Source organism: Bos taurus, chromosome 3 (assembly GCF_002263795.3).
Source record: "Bos taurus isolate L1 Dominette 01449 registration number 42190680 breed Hereford chromosome 3, ARS-UCD2.0, whole genome shotgun sequence".
Taxonomy (NCBI): domain Eukaryota; kingdom Metazoa; phylum Chordata; class Mammalia; order Artiodactyla; family Bovidae; genus Bos; species Bos taurus.
In genome coordinates, this window is record NC_037330.1 from 54,714,655 (window position 1) to 54,731,302 (window position 16,648).

Consider the following 16,648-nt stretch of genomic DNA (forward strand, 5'->3'; position numbering starts at 1 on the left):
GTGACAAATAAGTTATAGAACCCTTCTTCCCTCCCTCCCTTCCTCACTCTGCTCTTTTCTATTACTGGTAAAGCTCTAACAGGGGAACAAGATATTTCTCAAACTTGTTTGGCCATGAAATATTTTTATCAAGGAACATTCCAGAGGCTCACTGTTCAGTAGAATGACCTTTGGGGAATCCTGGCTTAGACCTCCTGATGTAGAGCACAGAGGCTTTTAAACAGCTAGAAGGCCATGAAAAGAATAAGTCAAAATCCCATGAAAGTCCTCAATCAAAAGAGCTCAATGAAAGAAAGTGAAAGTGAAAGTCACTCAGTTGTGTCTGACTCTTTGGGACCCTATGGACTATACAGTCCATGGAATTCTCCAGGCCAGAATATTGGAGTGGGTAGCTTTCCCCTTCTCTAGGGGATCTTCCCAACCCAGGGATCAAACCCAGGTCTGCTGCATTGCAGGCAGATTCTTTACCAGCTGTGCCACAAGGGAAGCCCCAAAGAGCCCAAGGACTACAAATTCAAGCTGCCTAATTATTATATGCAATAGGTAATAATATGTAAAGAGTTTGGCCTAGGAAGCAATTGATAAATAAGAAACATTATTATTATTATTGTTCACTTGGCAACAACAGAGGTATTAAGTGAGGTGGTTGATAACATGGGTTCTGGAGAAAGACTTTTGGGGTTCAATCATACTTACTACCTTGTGGTTTTAGCACATTATTAAATCTCTCTAATATTGTGGTAAAAGTAAATAATATTGTGGTAAAAATATTGAGGTATAAGAATAAGAGGGGATAATGTATGTATAGAAGTTGTCACTGGGTATGAATCAAGTGTGCAAAAAATGGAATATAACCTCATTTTTTATTATTTATTAGGCACTAAGTGCCAGTACTAGGGTTAAGTATGGAGAATTAAAAAAATGTATGACACAGTCATTCCCCTGGAGAACTTACAGTTCTCACTTACTAAACACGAGTAACCAGCTACATTGTGACTGAATCTAACTGGACCTAGAAAATCATTATAGTAGGTTTTCTCATCCTAATACTTTTCAAACTGTCTCCAAGAAGAAATAAACAGCATTATTTTAATTGATCCAATGGATCTTTCTCTCATTTTTCTTTTCAGCAGTCTCTAAGACGTTTTCTAATTATAAAATTTAAAGGTTCCAGTTGAGAAATCATGTCATGCTCTCTCACTAGCATAGCTCTTGCATTTCCTTTGTAGCCTTAGATTCTACTTTCAGTTTCAGTGCTATTTCTTTGCAGACATTGCCTGATAGTTTCGCTTTCTTATCATTGGGTGAGGAAAATCTGAGAAGCCCCAGGAGATTGGAGGGATAAAATAAAGGCCAAGCCAGTGAGAGAGAAAAGTGAAACCAAACTCAGAAGAAACACGAAGAGGACAAGCTCTTCTAACCTTCCAGTTGAGGCAGCTTTCTGCTCACCTCTACAGGATCTCTCCACCGGGTAAGACTGAGGCTGGGTGGGAAGAGATTTACGGGAGGGAGCACACTTTCTCTAAAACAATCATACCAAGACAGGCTGCGCAGAGCCTGATCTGTCATGAGTTCAGATGAAAGTCTGATGTTGGGCAGCAGGGTGTCCTCTAAGTGCCCACTGCTGAGCTCTGTGCTGAATTAGTTTCCAGCAGAGGCAGAGTCTAATCTGAGAGCCAGGAATGCTTCAAGATTCTTTCATGATACTTTATTAAAGTGTCTTTATTTTTTATAAAACCCACTAACTAAAGCTCAGAGTTCACTTCTGTCTTTATTGCAAACTTTCAAAGTGCTAGAACTTGGGGTCGACAAAAAAAGGTTATTGTAATTTGGGAGCTTACAAAATCTTTGTGCAGCCACTTTTTCTGGTCAGTAACTGATTGATTCTCATTTTATAAAAGTGCTATGTCTCATGTTAAAACCAGACAGTCTTCTTGCCAGCAGTCCTAGTGGGCCACTGTTGTAAGAGGAAATGAGTACAGTACTGTCATAGGAAAAAAAAAAATATTTTTTTAGCCACCCCTAGAGAAATGGGAAGCCAGATAGGTGGCAAGACTAGCACCATATAAGATTCCAGTCTTCAGCCAGAAGTCAGAAGTAATCAACTATAACAGAAGCAATCGTGCTTTCTTATAGGATAAGAATAAAAACCAGCATGCCTTAGTCTGTCTTTGTTGATATCTCAAAAAGTTAATAAAAGTTTTATCATGATCACTTCCAGTTACAGGGATTGAGACATTGACGTTAACAAGGCAAGTAGGGCATTACTAAAAGAAAACTTCAACTTCTCTTAATGCTATAAAATTGTCAAATTATCAAGTCCTGGTTAAAGAGGTCATGACTAAAATCATGTGAATAAATACTTTATATATAACAGAGTTCAGAGAGGAAACATGATCATTTATAAGATCATGTTTCATAAGAGTAGTAGCTTCATTACCTGAGGTAATTAAAAGCAATATGCTAGTTGATATATACGGAGATAATAAAGAATAAATCTTCAAACACAAGGAGGTCAAAATTTGGTAACATAATTGAGTGAAATATAGAGTGTTAACAAAAATTTCAGAAACTATGACCTGATTAAAATGAAGAGGTGTTTTACTCAAGGTTTATTAGGACTGCAGCCTGGGAGACAAGTTCAAGAAACACTAAAAAACTTGTGTTCCTCTTGACTACAAAGTAGAAAAAGTTTATAAAGGTCAAAACTAAGACCATTTATTTACAATTCTGTGTTAAGGATTATAATTAAGGCAAAAAGTAAGGACCTGAATTGGTTGCTGAGGTTTAAATCGCTGAAATGGTTTTAAACTTCCACAGGGTGGGGGAAGGAGGGAATCCTGAACCATAAAGTTGCAGGTAGCAGATGTTGTCCCAAACACAGCTGATGCTGTCCTTAGGTGTGATACAGGTCAGAGAAAATCCAAGCTTTTCATGGTGCTAGGATATGCCTTAGACTAAATTCTTAATGGCACTCAACTCTAGTTTTGTATGTCTGAACTATGATTACTCCATTGTAATTTCAATTTGTCATGAAGAGTGAGATTCAGATTAGAGGTATCAGTCTTGGACAAAAACACATGAATTCAGATGCAGGTCAACAGTTAGGAACCAATGAGTCGCTAGACAGGTGGACTATGGCAGCTCAGCAGTGCCCGTCCCTGAGAGGAGGAAGCCACTGGGGACCGAGTCTCAGTCTGATCCAGAGTTTGCCCAGGAACAGACTTGGGAGAAACTAGGTCCAAGACTGGATTAGGATGGCATGTGTTTCACATTATATAAATGTTTGACATAATATTCCCCAGATGTAGGCTGCCTGTTATATATGCCTGAGGTGAGACAGCTCAGTGTGTCCTGTCCAAAGACCAAAATTTGAAGGTGAAAAGCTTTGAAAGGAAATTTTGTAATGAAGTCAGAATATGTGAGACACAAGGAAAAAAATCTCCATGTTATGAAAATGTGATACAAGCTGAGCCAGTGGAAATGCAGTCTGGTATACCCTTCTTCTGGCAAAAAATTTGGCAATAAGCAACAAAAGTATATACTCTTGCCTTTTGACAGCACAACCCTTCATTCCCAGGAATCTATTCTGAAGAAACAGCTGCAACAATGTGAAAGCAGGGTTATTCATTGCAGCACTGTAATTGAAAAACACTAGAAGCAATCTAAGTGCCCACACAAAGGAGTGGTTAAGTAAACTATGGTATATACATTTAATGGAGTAGGCACCCATCAAAAAGAATGAGCAAGCTTTCTATGAAGTGATATAGAGTGATTTCCATATATTTGTAAAATGTGATCTTTCTTATTAAAAATGTGAGTAAGAAAATATAAATGATTTATGGAAACGATATCTAGGAAGTATCAACCAGAAATTAATGAGATTGGTTTATTCTTAGAGAATGGGTGGTACTGCATTTGGGACTATTTGTTGACCATGATGGCTACTCCATTTGTTCTAAGGGATTCCTGTCCGCAGTAGTAGATATAATGGTCATCTGAGTTAAATTCACCCATTCCAGTCCATTTTAGTTCGCTGATTCCTAGAATGTCAACATTCACTCTTGCCATTTCTTGTTTGACCACTTCCAATTTGCCTTGATTCATGGACCTGACATTCAGGTTCCTATGAAATATTTCTCTTTATAGCATCAGACCTTGCTTCTATTACCAGTCACATCCACAACTGGGTATTGTTTTTGCTTTGGCTCCATCCCTTCATTCTTTCTGGAGTTATTTCTCCACTGATCTCCAGTAGCATATTGGGCACCTCCTGACCTGGGGAGTTCATCTTTCAATATCCTATCATTTTGCCTTTTCATACTGTTCATGGGGTTCTCAAGGCAAGAATACTGAAGTGGTTTGCAATTCCCTTCTCCTTGGACCACATTCTGTCACACCTCTCCACCATGACCCACCCGTCTTGGGTGGCCCCAAGGGCATGGCTTAGTTTCATTGAGTTAGACAAGGCTGTGGTCCTAGTGTGATTAGATTGACTAGTTTTCTGTAATTATGGTTTCAGTGTGTCTGCCCTCTGATGCCCTCTTGCAACACCTACTGTCTTACTTGGATTTCTCTTACCTTGGATGAGAGGTATTTCCTCACCGCCGCCCCTCCTGACCTTGAACGTGGAATAGCTCCTCTCAGGCCTCCTGCACCCACACAGCCACCGCTCCTTGGACATGGGGATGCTCCTCCTGGCCGCCAGCCCTGGCCTTGGGCATGGGGTAGCTCCTCTCGGCCGTTCCTGCGCTGTTGCAGCCTGGAACTCTCGGCCGCTGCCATGTAGGGCTACCCAAAATGGATTGGGTCATAATGGAGATTTCTGACAAAATGCAGTCCCCTGGAGAAGGGAATGGCAAACCACTTCAGTATTCTTGCCTTGAGAACCCCATGAACAGTATGAAAAGGAAAAAAATATATGACACTGAAGGATGAATTACCCAGGTCAGTAGGTGCCCAATACGCTACTGGAGAAGAGTGGAAAAATAACTACAGAAAGAATGAAGAGATGAAGCCAAAGCGAAAACAATACCCAGTTGTGGATGTGACTGGTGATTGAAGTAAAGACCAATGCTGCAAAGAACAGTATAACATAGGAACCTGGAATGTTAGGTCCATGAATGAAGGTAAATTGGAAGTGATCAAACAGGAGATGGCAAGAGTGAACATCAACATTTTAGGATTCAGTGTACCAAAATGGACTGGAATGGTGAATTTAATTCAAATGGCCACTGTATCTACTACTATGGGCAAGAATCAATTAGAAGAAATGGAGTAGCCATCATAGTCAACAAGAGTATGAAATGCAGTACTTGAGTGCAATCTAAAAACAACAGAATGATCTCTGTTCATTTCCAAGGCAAACCATTCAATATCACAGTAATCCAAGTCTATGCCCCACCACTAGAGCCAAAAAAGCTGAAGTTGAATGGTTCTATGAAGACCTACAAGGCCTTCTAGAACTAACACCTACAAAGATGTCTTTTTCATCATAGGGGAATAGAATGCAAAAGTAGGAAGTCAAGAGATACCTGGAGTAACAGGCAAATTTGGCCTTAGAGTACAAAATGAAGCAGGAGAAAGGCTAACAGAGTTTTGCCAAGAGAAGGCACTGGTCATAACTAACACCTTCTTCCAACACAAGAGACGACTCTACATCATCAGATGGTCAACACCAAAATCAGATTGATTATATTCTTTGCAGTCAAAGATAGAGAAACTCTATACAGTCAGCAAAAACAAGACCGGGAGCTGACTGTGGCTCCGATCATGAACTCCTTATTGCCAAATTCAGACTGAAATTGAAGAGAGAAGGGAAAACCAATAGACTATTCAGGTATGAACTAAATCAAATCCCTCACTATTATACAGTGGAAGTGACAAATAGATTCAAGGGACTATATCTGATAGACAAAGTGCCTGAAGAACTATGGACAGAGGTTTATGACATTGTACAGGAGGCAGTGATCAAGACCATCCCCAAGACAAAGACATGCAAAAAGGCAAAATGGTTGTCAGACGAGTCTTACAAATAGCTGAGAAAAGAAGAGAAGTGAAAGGCAAATGAGAAAAGGAAAGATATACCCATTTGAATGCAGAATTCCAAAGAATAGCAAGGAGAAATAAGAAAGCCTTCCTTGGTGATCAATGCAAAGAAATAGAGGAAAACAAAAGAATGGGAAAGACTAGATATCTCTTCAAGAAAATTAGAGCTACTAAGGGAATATTTCAAGCAAAGATAGGCAGAATAAAGGACAGAAATTGTAAGGACTTAACAGAAGCTGAAGATATTAAGAAAAGGTGATAAGAATACACAGAAGAACTATGCAGAAAAAGATCTTCATGACACAGATAACCATGATATTGTGATCACTCACCTAGAGAAAGACATCCTGAAGTTTGAGGTCAAGTGGGCCTTAGGAAGCATCACTACAAACAAAGCTAGTGGAGGTGATGGAATTCCAGTAGAGCAATTTCAAATCTTAAAAGATGATGGTGTGAAAGTGCTGCACTCAATATACCAGCAAATTTGGAAAACTCAGCAGTGGCCACAGGACTGGAAAAGGTCCGTTTTCATTCCAATCCCAAAGAAAGCCAATGCCAAAGAATGCTCAAACTACTGCACAATTGCACTCATCTCACATGCTAGCAAAGTAATGCTCGAAATTCTCCAAGCCAGGCTTCAACAGTACGTGAGCCATGAACTTGCAGATATTCAAGCTAGTTTTAGAAAAGGCAGAGGAACTGGAGATCAAATTGCTAACATCCACTGGATTATCAAAAAAGCAATAGAGTTCCAGAAAAACATCTATATCTGCTTTATTGACTCTGCTAAAGCCTTTGACTGTATGAATCACCAAAAACTGTGGAAAATTTTTCAAGAGATGGGAATACCAGGCCACCTGACCCGCCTCTTGAGAAATCTGTTTCCAGGTTAGGAAGCAGCAGGTAGAACTGGACATGGAACAACAGACTGGTTCCAAATCTGGAAAGGAGTACATTAAGGCTGTATATTGTAACCCTGCTTCTTTAACTTGTAGGCAGAGTACATCATGGAAAATGCTGTGCTGGATGAAACACAAGCTGGAATGAAGATTGCTGGGAGACATATCAATAACCTCAGATATGCAGATGACACCACCCTTATGACAGAAAGTGAAGAGGAATTAAAGAGCCTCTTGATGAAAGTGAAAGAAGACAGTGAAAAAGTTGGCTTAAACCTCAACATTCAGAAAACTAAGATCATAGCATGATGTCCAATCACTCTGGCAAATAGATAGGGAAACATGCAAACGGTGACAGACTTTATTTTTGGAGGGGCTCCAAATCACTGCAGATGGTGATTCCAGCCATGAAATTAAAAGCCACTTGCTCTTTGGTAGAAAAGCTGTGATCAACCTAGACAGCACATTAAAAAGCAGAGATATTACTTTGCCAATAAAACTCCATCTAGTCAAAGCTATGGCTTTTCCATTAGTCATGTATGAATGTGAGAGCTGGACTCTAAAGAAAGCTTAGTGCCAAAGAATTGATGTTTTTGAACTGTGGTGTTAGAAAGACTCGAGAATCCCTTGGAGTGCAGGGAAATGAAACCAGTCAATCTGAAAGGAAATCAGTCCTGAATATTCATTGGAAGGACTGATGCTGAAGCTGAAACTCCAATGCTTTGGCCACCTGATGTGAAGAACTGACTCATTGGAAAAGACCCTGATGCTGGAAAAGATTGAGGGAAGGAGGAGAAGGATAAGATGGTTGGATGGCATCACCCTCTCGATGTGCATGAGTTTGAGCAAGCTCCAGGAGTTGGTGATGGACAGGGAAGCCTGGTGTGCTGCAGTCCATGGTATTGCAAAGAGTCAGACATGACTGAGGGACTGAACTGAACTAAACTGATGTTATCTACCATCATCTATATATACCGTATATGACATATACTATAATCTATATATACCCTATATGATATGCCATAATCTCCATTCCTTTAGTCTACTTTTGTCTTTATATTTAAAGTGGTTTTCTTGTACACAACAGATAATTGAGTTTTGTGTTTTTAATCCACTCTGACAGTCTCTGTCTTTTAATTGGTGTATTTAGACCATTGATATTGAAATTGATTACTGATAATTGATTACATTATATAGTAGGATTAATATCCACCTGACTTTATACTTTTCACTATTCATTGCCCATATCTTTGTCACTATTTTATCTTTCACTCCTCTTCTAACTTTTGGTTTTAACTATGCATTTTATATGATTCCATTTTCTATCCTTTCTCAGCATAGCAATTATACCTCTTTAAAAATTTTTTTAAACTGTTTGCCCTAGAGATGGCAATATACATGTCTAACCAATCCATGTTCAGTGTCAAATAACACTATACCACATCACAAATAGCACAAGCACCTTAAAATAACAAAATATTCCTAATTCTTCTCTCTGGTCTTTTGTATCATTGCTGTAATTCATTTCACTCATACATACTCTTCAATCTTCAAATACATTGGTGCTATTATTGTTTTAATAAATTGTTGTATGTTAGATCAACTTAGAATAAGAGAAATATATTTTTATTTTCTTGCCATTTATTCCTCCTTCAGTGCTCTTCCAGTCTTTATGTAGATCCAAATTTCTGATATATAATTTTCCTCCTCTGAAGAACTTTAAACATTTCTTACAAATCAGGATTCCTGGTGATAGATTTCCTCAATTTTTGCTTGTTAAGGAAGTACTTATTTCTCCTTCACTCAGAAGAATAATTTCAGTAGATACAGAATTCTAATTTGGTGTTGCTATTTCTTTCAAGATTTTAATTATTTCATTCCATTCTCTTCTTGCTTGTATGCTTTCAAAGGAGATGTCTGATATAATTCTTACCCTAGTGCCTCTATGAGTAAAATAAAATCTCTTTGCCTTATTTCAAGATTTTCTCTTTGATTTTTTGTAGTTGAATATGATATGCTTTTCAATTTGAGAAGTTTCTATTGACACACCTCCAAATTCACTGAGTCCATCCCAATCATGTTCAGTCTACTGATGAACCCACCAAAGACATTCTTCATTCTGTCAGCCTGTTTTTAGATTCTTGTATCTCCTTACAATTGTGGGAATTTCCATTTCTCTCCCTACATTACTCACTTGTTCATTCATGTTTTCCTCTTTCTCCATTAGATTTCTTAGCATATTAATCACAGTAATTTTAAATTTAGCTGTCTGATAATTTGCAAATTTCTGTCATGTCTGAGTCTGGTTCTGATACTTGATTTGACGCTTCAGACTGCTTTTATGCCTTTTAGCATGTCTAGTAATTTTTTGTTGAAAGCTGGCATAGTTTAATATTTTGAAGGACCTGATGTAAATATGTCTATAGTGTGAGGTTTTATGTTAACTGTCAACAGGTTAGATTGTGTTTACCACTTGTTTTGGCTGCTGTGTCAGGAAATAACATTTCCTTACTGTTAATGTTTTTGTCTCTCTGCTATCTTTTGGTTTCCCTAGAAGAGTGGTCCCCAAACGTTTTGGAACCAGGGACTGGTCTTATGGAAGACAATGGGAGTGGAGGTAGAGGATAGTTCAAGCGGTGATACTAGTGATGGGGAGTGGCACATGAAGCTTCCCTTTCTTGCCCTGCAGCTCACCTCCTGCTGTGCAGCCAAGTTCCTAACAGGCCATGGACTAGTACCAGTCTGCAGCAGGGGGTGGGGGATGTTGGGGACCCCTGCCTGCCCTAGAGAACTTTTCTGCAGCTGCTGCTGCTGCTGCTGCTGCTAAGTCGCTTCAGTCGTGGCCGACTCTGTGCAACCCCATAGACGGCAGCCCACCAGGCTCCCCCGTCCCTGGGATTCTCCAGGCAAGAATTCTGGAGTGGGTTGCCATTGCCTTCTCCAATGCATGAAAGTGAAAAGGAAAAGTGAAGTCGTTCAGTCGTGTCCAACTCTTAGCGACCCCATGGACTGCAGCCTACCAAGCTCCTCTGTCCATGGGATTTCCTAAGCAAGAGTACTGGAGTGGGTCGCCATTGCCCTCTCCGAGAACTTTTCTACTACCATCTAAATCAGTATGTCTCCCCAAATATCATATGTTGAAAAACTTATGCCCAATGTGCTGGTTTTGGTGGTGGGGCCTTGAGGAAGCGATTAGTTCATGAGTGCAGAACAATCATGAATACTGAGTGTAATGCTTACATAAACTCATAACATGTACCATGCCCATACCATACCCTTGCTATGGTAGTTATATTTTTAGTCTTTTGAGGAACTTTCATACTGTTTTCCATAGTGGCTTCATCAATTTACATTCCCACCAATAAGGCACATACAAACACTACATTTTTTAAATCTTTTGCATTCACTTTAAAGGCATTGTTACTCTGTAGATAATTCTGGTTGACATTTTTCATTCAACACTTTAATAGAGATGTTATTCCACTTTTTCTTAGCTTATATAATTCTTAGCAATGTTTCTTTCCAAGCCTAGTTTTTGTTCTTCTCTGTGTAATGTTTCTTTTTTCACTGCTTGTCTCTAAGATTTTCTGTTCATAATTGGCTTTTATTACTAGTCTGTGGGGCGCAAGGCCGTACTTATCTTATATTTGTTTTGTTTGGGGTTCTGTGAACCTTTGATTGGCAATTCGTCTCTTTTATTAATTTTGGGAAATTTTCTCTTCAAGTATTTTTCCTGCCTCTTTCTTTACTTCTTCTATTTTTATTTTTCCAGTTATGTGCATGAGAAAACTTTTGTCATTGTACTGGGGGATATCCTAAACTATTGAAGGCTCAGAGTATTTTTTTCTCTCTATTTCTGTATTTCCATGTGGTTAATGACTATCGATCTATCTCAGATTGTATGGTTCTTTCCACCAATTTGTTCACATATTTTCTGTTAATTCCTTTTCAAGAATTCTTAGTCACTGATATTGTGCTTTACTTTTATAGGATTTCCACTTAACTCTATTAATAGCATGCAGTCTTTAAAAAATTTTAATGTGTTCATGTGTGTTATTCACCTTTCCAGTAGATCTTTCAACATAGTAATAGTGATTTCAAAGGCCCTGATTGTTCCACATTAGGTTTATTTCTGATATTGTTTCTGTTCTTTGTCTTATCTCATTATGATGCATAGTTTTAAGTTGGGTTTTTTTCTTTGTTTGTTTTTGTTTGTTTCTTGTTTTTGCTTGACTCTATTTTTATTGTATGCTTAGCACTGTAAAAAAAAGTGGATATTGAGATAATAAGATTTATAGTTGAAAAATAGCACAACCTCTATTTTGGTTAGGATGATTGTGGGGGGCATTTAGTCAGTGTAGTAATTCATCTGTGCTGAGTTTTGTTGTTGCTACACTCCATCAAGTCCACCACAAGCTTCACATTCCTCCAGTGGAATTCTACTATTTGTAGTGGAAGACCTGAAGCACCAGAAGACTCTTTTAGTTTTCCTCTTCCATCCTCAACCTTTAGCAGACCCTGCATACTTGTCTTGTGGGCAGTCTCTGTGCTCTTGACCTATTCCAATGATAGACTGCTGTTTTTGTTTTGTTGTTGTTTATTTACTTACTGCAAGGCTTTGTTGAATGCCTGCATATTCTTAGGTTTTCCAGGTAAATCTGTTGCACCTAAAACCTTGAAAAACTCAGTCAGTCTGCCCAACAAAGGTTATTGCATATCTCCTGCCCTGCAGCTACTATTTCTTATGATACCTGATGGCCAATGGAAGATTTTATATGAGTATGTGTGAATTTCTCTTATGTCAAGGTTTATTGGGGATTCTGGCCATTGTGCAATATGCAGGAAGTTTATTAAAATTTTTGTTATTCTAATATCTGTAATCAGATAAAAGATAACTTGTTTATGTGGCTCATCTTCTCAAAAGGGATTGCAACTCTTTGAAATTCTATCTTCTTGCTTTGTGACCTAACTTGGGATAGGTCTTTAAAAGAATGATTTTATAGATTATTTGGCCTTTTTTTTCTTTTCAGATTGGAGCAATGTTCTCTTGAGACATTTTGGATTCTTAGTAGTTTGGAACATGGATCTCACTTCTCTTGATTAGTCACTCTAAGTTTACCAATTTCATAAACTACCAATTTTACAAACATTTTGGTTGCTTTGACTCTCTTATTATATAGTGGTTTTCTACTTCACTAAGTCTGTTTTGCTTTTATTTTGGTTTCTTCTACTTTTTCCTCATTTGGATCACTTGAAGAGATTGATATTTAGCTTGTTTTCTACTTTAATTCTTTACTAGTTTATGGCCTGAGGATATGAATTTCACTGAAATTAGTGATTTAACTGCATCTTAAAGTCTGAAATATAGTAATATCAGTATTTCTCATTTAAAAATATTTTCTATGTTTCAAAATAAAATTCTTTGTGACCTATATATTATTTAGAATTATAATATAAAAGTATAAGAATCTTCAGTTATATTTTTGTCACTGTTCTATAGCATTGAAAAGTGAAATTGTTAGTTGCTCAGTCGTGTCCAGCTCTTTGCAAACTCATGGACTATAGCCTGCCAGGCTCCTTTGTCCATGGGATTCTCCAGGCAAGAATAGTGGAATGGGCAGCCATTCCCTTCTCCAGGGGATCTTTCCAGCCCAGGGATTGAACCTGGGTCTCCTGGATTTCAGGCAGATTCTTTACCATCTGAGCCACCAGGGAATATTTTTTTAACATAGTATTATGGTAAACTGGTATACTCTGCTTGACTTTAATTTGTTAACCTGAAAAAATATGTTTTCTACAGTGTTTGATCACAATTATCAACATATTAAATATCTATTTGTTCAATTTGCTAATTATCCTCTTCAAATCTTTGGGCTTCTCTGGTGGCTCAGATGTTAAAGAATTTGCCTACGGTGCAGAAGATATGGGTTTGACCTCTGGGTCAGGAAGATTCCCCTGGAGAAGAAAATGGCAACCCACACCAGTATTCTTGCCTGGAGAATTCCATGGACAGAGGAGCCTGATGAGTTACAGTCCATGGAGTTGCAAAGAGTCAGACATGACCGAGCAAATAACACCACTTCACCTCATGTCTTCAACACCATTACTGATTTTGTGTGTTGGTTCTATTAATCTCTGAAGTGGGATAAGTGTGTCCTTAAAATTGTGACTTTCCTTATTCTTTCAATTCTGCCATTTTCTCAATTTATTGGAAGCCATATTATAAAGTGAAAGCCATTCAGTCATGTCCGACTCTTTATGACCCCATGGACTGTATAGTCCGTGGAATTCTCCAGGCTAGAATACTGGAGTGGGTAGCCTTTCCCTTCTCCAGGGGATCTTCCCAACCCATAGATCGAACCCAGGTCTCCCATATTGCAGGTGGATTCTTTACCAGCTGAGTAAAGTACATTTGTATGTACCACAAGGTACAAACAAATACAACAATATTATGTCTTCTATAAAGCTGAAATTTTCTTCGATTTTATGCATGACTATAGACAGGCATTTTTGCTCTTAATATCTATTTTTATATGCTGCTATATGTATTACTCGCACACACTATAATAATCTGTTTTCATATAACACTTGTAAATACTTTGGTAATAGTATATATCATGTTCCAGAGCCAAACATATCTAAGTGGCCTTACAGTCTTCATCTAGAAACACAAATCTTTATACCCTAACTGACAACAACAAAAAGTTGATGAAAACAAGAGAGGAGACACAGAGAGACAGAACAAGACCAAGAGCGAGAGAGAGAAAAAAAAGAAAGAAAGAAAGAAATTTCTTGGATCCAGGTAATTGAGAAATGATTAACTTTATCAGTTTTAGGTCATATGCCTAATCTCCGCCTAAATCAATCTTCGTGGCTCAGGAATTACAGGGCCACAGTAATTTTCCCTGCTTGGATTCAAGTCTTGAATCTACTCAGTGTAGTCTCAGAATTCTAGAAAAATCCATCCCTGATATTGTCACATACACCTTTACAGTTTCAACACGCTCTGCAGCTCCAAATACGATATCATTTTATTTTACAAAATAAGCATATGGCAATCGGACTAAGGATTTTTATACTGTTCTAGCTGATTTTTCAACTAGAGAAGTCTGCATAGGGAATATGTGCCAAAGCACTTGCTCTTGGGGAGTCTTGGCCATAGAGCTTTGAGGCTACATTCTGCCTGTCCTTCCTTTCTCCTCATTGCCATCTGAAATACAGATGGGATAGCCAGACCCTGATTCACAGGGTTAAAAACCTGTAACAGAAACTGGTGACTAAGTGAAATTCTTGAGCTCCTTTTACAGAACAGCAGATAAGGGAACAGGTTGTTTGAAAACTCCTTTTGTAACACAACAAAACTGGCTGATACCAGGTCAAACCAATACAGCTCATCAGAATCTGTGCAGAAGAGATCTTTTGTCCCATAGGCGACCCACTGTCATCACAGCCCAAAATTCACCAACCTGTTTCACACCAAATCCTCTGTATTTGCACGTGTCCCATGAAGAAGCATGTAACCAAGATAAACTTGCACAGAACACCAATTATCTCACTTTTCCTTACCACCAATCACTTTTCTCTAAGGCATAAGACCATTCTGCTTCTTGCTCCTGTTAATATTCTAAGCCCCTGTCCTCTTGGGAGGCAGACCTGAGACTTGTTCTCTTGCCTCCTTACTGGGTGGCCTATGCTGCAAACCTTGGTGTCTCAGTGTTTTGGCTTGTAGCTCCTTGGGCAAAAGAACCTGGTTCCCTAACAACAGCAGTCAAGCTTTTAACTTGTAGGGTAGTACAACACCTTAGGATACAGAAAAGAATGGAAGAAATCTTAATGAACGCCCAAACCCCAAAGGTGGATCCACCTTAGTAAAAGAACAGAAAAAAAAAAAAGAGAGAGAGAGAGTATTTCTGGGCTATAAAAGCAAGGATTAAATACACAGGTTCCTCTGTCCATGGAATTCTCTAGGCAAAAACCCTGGAGTGGGTTGCCATTTACTTCTCCAATGAAGAAAGAAACCACTGAGTTAAAAAGAAAATAGTTTTTTAAAAAGGAAGGGAAAAAGAAATGAATTAAAGACTTTTCAACTGAATAAAAATTAATAAACAAACCCCTTCTTTCACAAAAACACCCCTGAGAGAAAGGCTATTGAACTCTCATCCTACCATTATTTGGGTCCCATTCACTGTGGGGTCAGGAATGCCAAAGTCACCTGTGGAGGAGGGATGAAGTTGGGTTTACCCAGCCAGGCAGGGAGGAACCCTTGTCTCCCTGGCTTTCCTGGAAGGCATCTAGGTTACTGCCTCCAGGAAAGGAAAAAAAAAAAAAATACAAGTCCTTCTGTCCTTTCGATTTCTATTCTCATAAACCCCACCCACACCGAGTGACTTTTAATAACCAACCGGCTTTTCAGCTGCTGAATATAAGAGCAGTTTCCAGAGGAGCCAGAGGCAAGAGGAGCCCTAGGGGCGATCCAGAGCAGCTGACTTGACTCCCAGCTGCAGCGTCTGCTCCATGTAAGTTTGTTCCTAAGCTTGACCTTCCAAGCACTCTTCTATTAAATAAGGACAATAAAATCCCCCAGTGCAGACCCTATCCTGGGGGAGGGGAGGCGAGGATGGCCCCGTGGGGTCAGAGCGTAGCTCAAGCAGCTCAGAGTTGGTTGGCTTTGAGGCATGTCACCCTGATGCTCTGCTCCTCCTGGAGCATGTAGGAGTTGCTGTTGTTCAGCTGCTAAGATGGTGTCCGACTCTTTGCTACCCCATGGGCTGCAGCATCCCAGCCTCCACTACCTCCTGGGGTTTGCTCAAACTCATGTCCATTGAGTCCATGATGCCATCCAACCATTTCATCCTGTTTCACTCCTTCTGTTTCTGCCCTCAATCTTTCCCAGCATCAGGGTCTTTTCCAATATGTTGGCTCTTCACATCAGGTACCCAAAATATTGGAGCTTTAACTTCAGCCATGAATATTCAGAATTGAATTCCTTTAGGATTGACTGGTTTGACCTCCTTGTTGTCCAAGGGAACCCCCTAAGCAGGGCTGGAGCAAAAAGTCCGGCATGGGACAAGGAGGAGAGTATGCTTCATCTTCTGAGAAAAAGGGGCTGAAGTCCTTTTTAGGACTGAGGGCCTAAACTCTCAGCCCCCTCGCAGAAGCCCTGGGTGAAGTCTCCTCCTCCAGCCCTCTCCATCATGACTGCACCCCGCTGGGCACTGGTGGTAGTCCACAGACAATTTAAATCCTAACAGATTAACAGTGGATTTTTTTTTCTCTTAACATTCAATATTCGGAATAATACAAAACTGTATTATTTGAAATAATTTAATCTCATTCTTAATAAAAAAAAAAACTTACTGTAAGCCAATTCATGTTTATTTACTATGCTTTTTTTTTTAATACCTGGCCCATGCAAATACTGCCTCTTATAACTTCTGATGCTTGCTGAAAATACAGAGTGTGGGGTACTTTTAACTATCACTTCAGATAACTCTACAGAATAGTAACCATTGGAAACTGTTCATCATCTTCTGCCATCTAGTAACACTATTTCATTCTAGTTATTTAGTTTTGAAGTTTCTTCATTTGAAAACCTCAGAATATTTTTAATTAAAAAAATACATGGTAAACTTATGGTGTCCTACCAAAGCTTTATGAATATTCTGACTCAGGAGTGAATGCTACTATTCCTCTTGCTTAAA

At 39.0% G+C, this 16,648-nt stretch overlaps 1 protein-coding gene across 4 annotated transcripts in view; it reads left to right on the plus strand.

Annotated features, from left to right (window-relative positions):
• The first annotated feature begins 1,182 nt into the window (after window positions 1-1,182).
• Window positions 1,183-16,648, plus strand: part of LOC507055 (guanylate-binding protein 4) — a 67,795-nt gene continuing 52,329 nt past the window's right edge. The window contains exons 1-2 of one of the 4 annotated variants that reach the window (XM_005204357.5): window positions 1,184-1,471; window positions 15,361-15,463. The gene's annotated coding sequence lies outside the window, so the exon portion shown is untranslated. Of the gene's footprint in view, window positions 1,472-15,360; window positions 15,464-16,648 lie in introns of all 4 variants that reach the window. The other 3 variants (XM_005204359.5, XM_002686269.7, XM_015464659.3) reach the window with 3 other exon arrangements.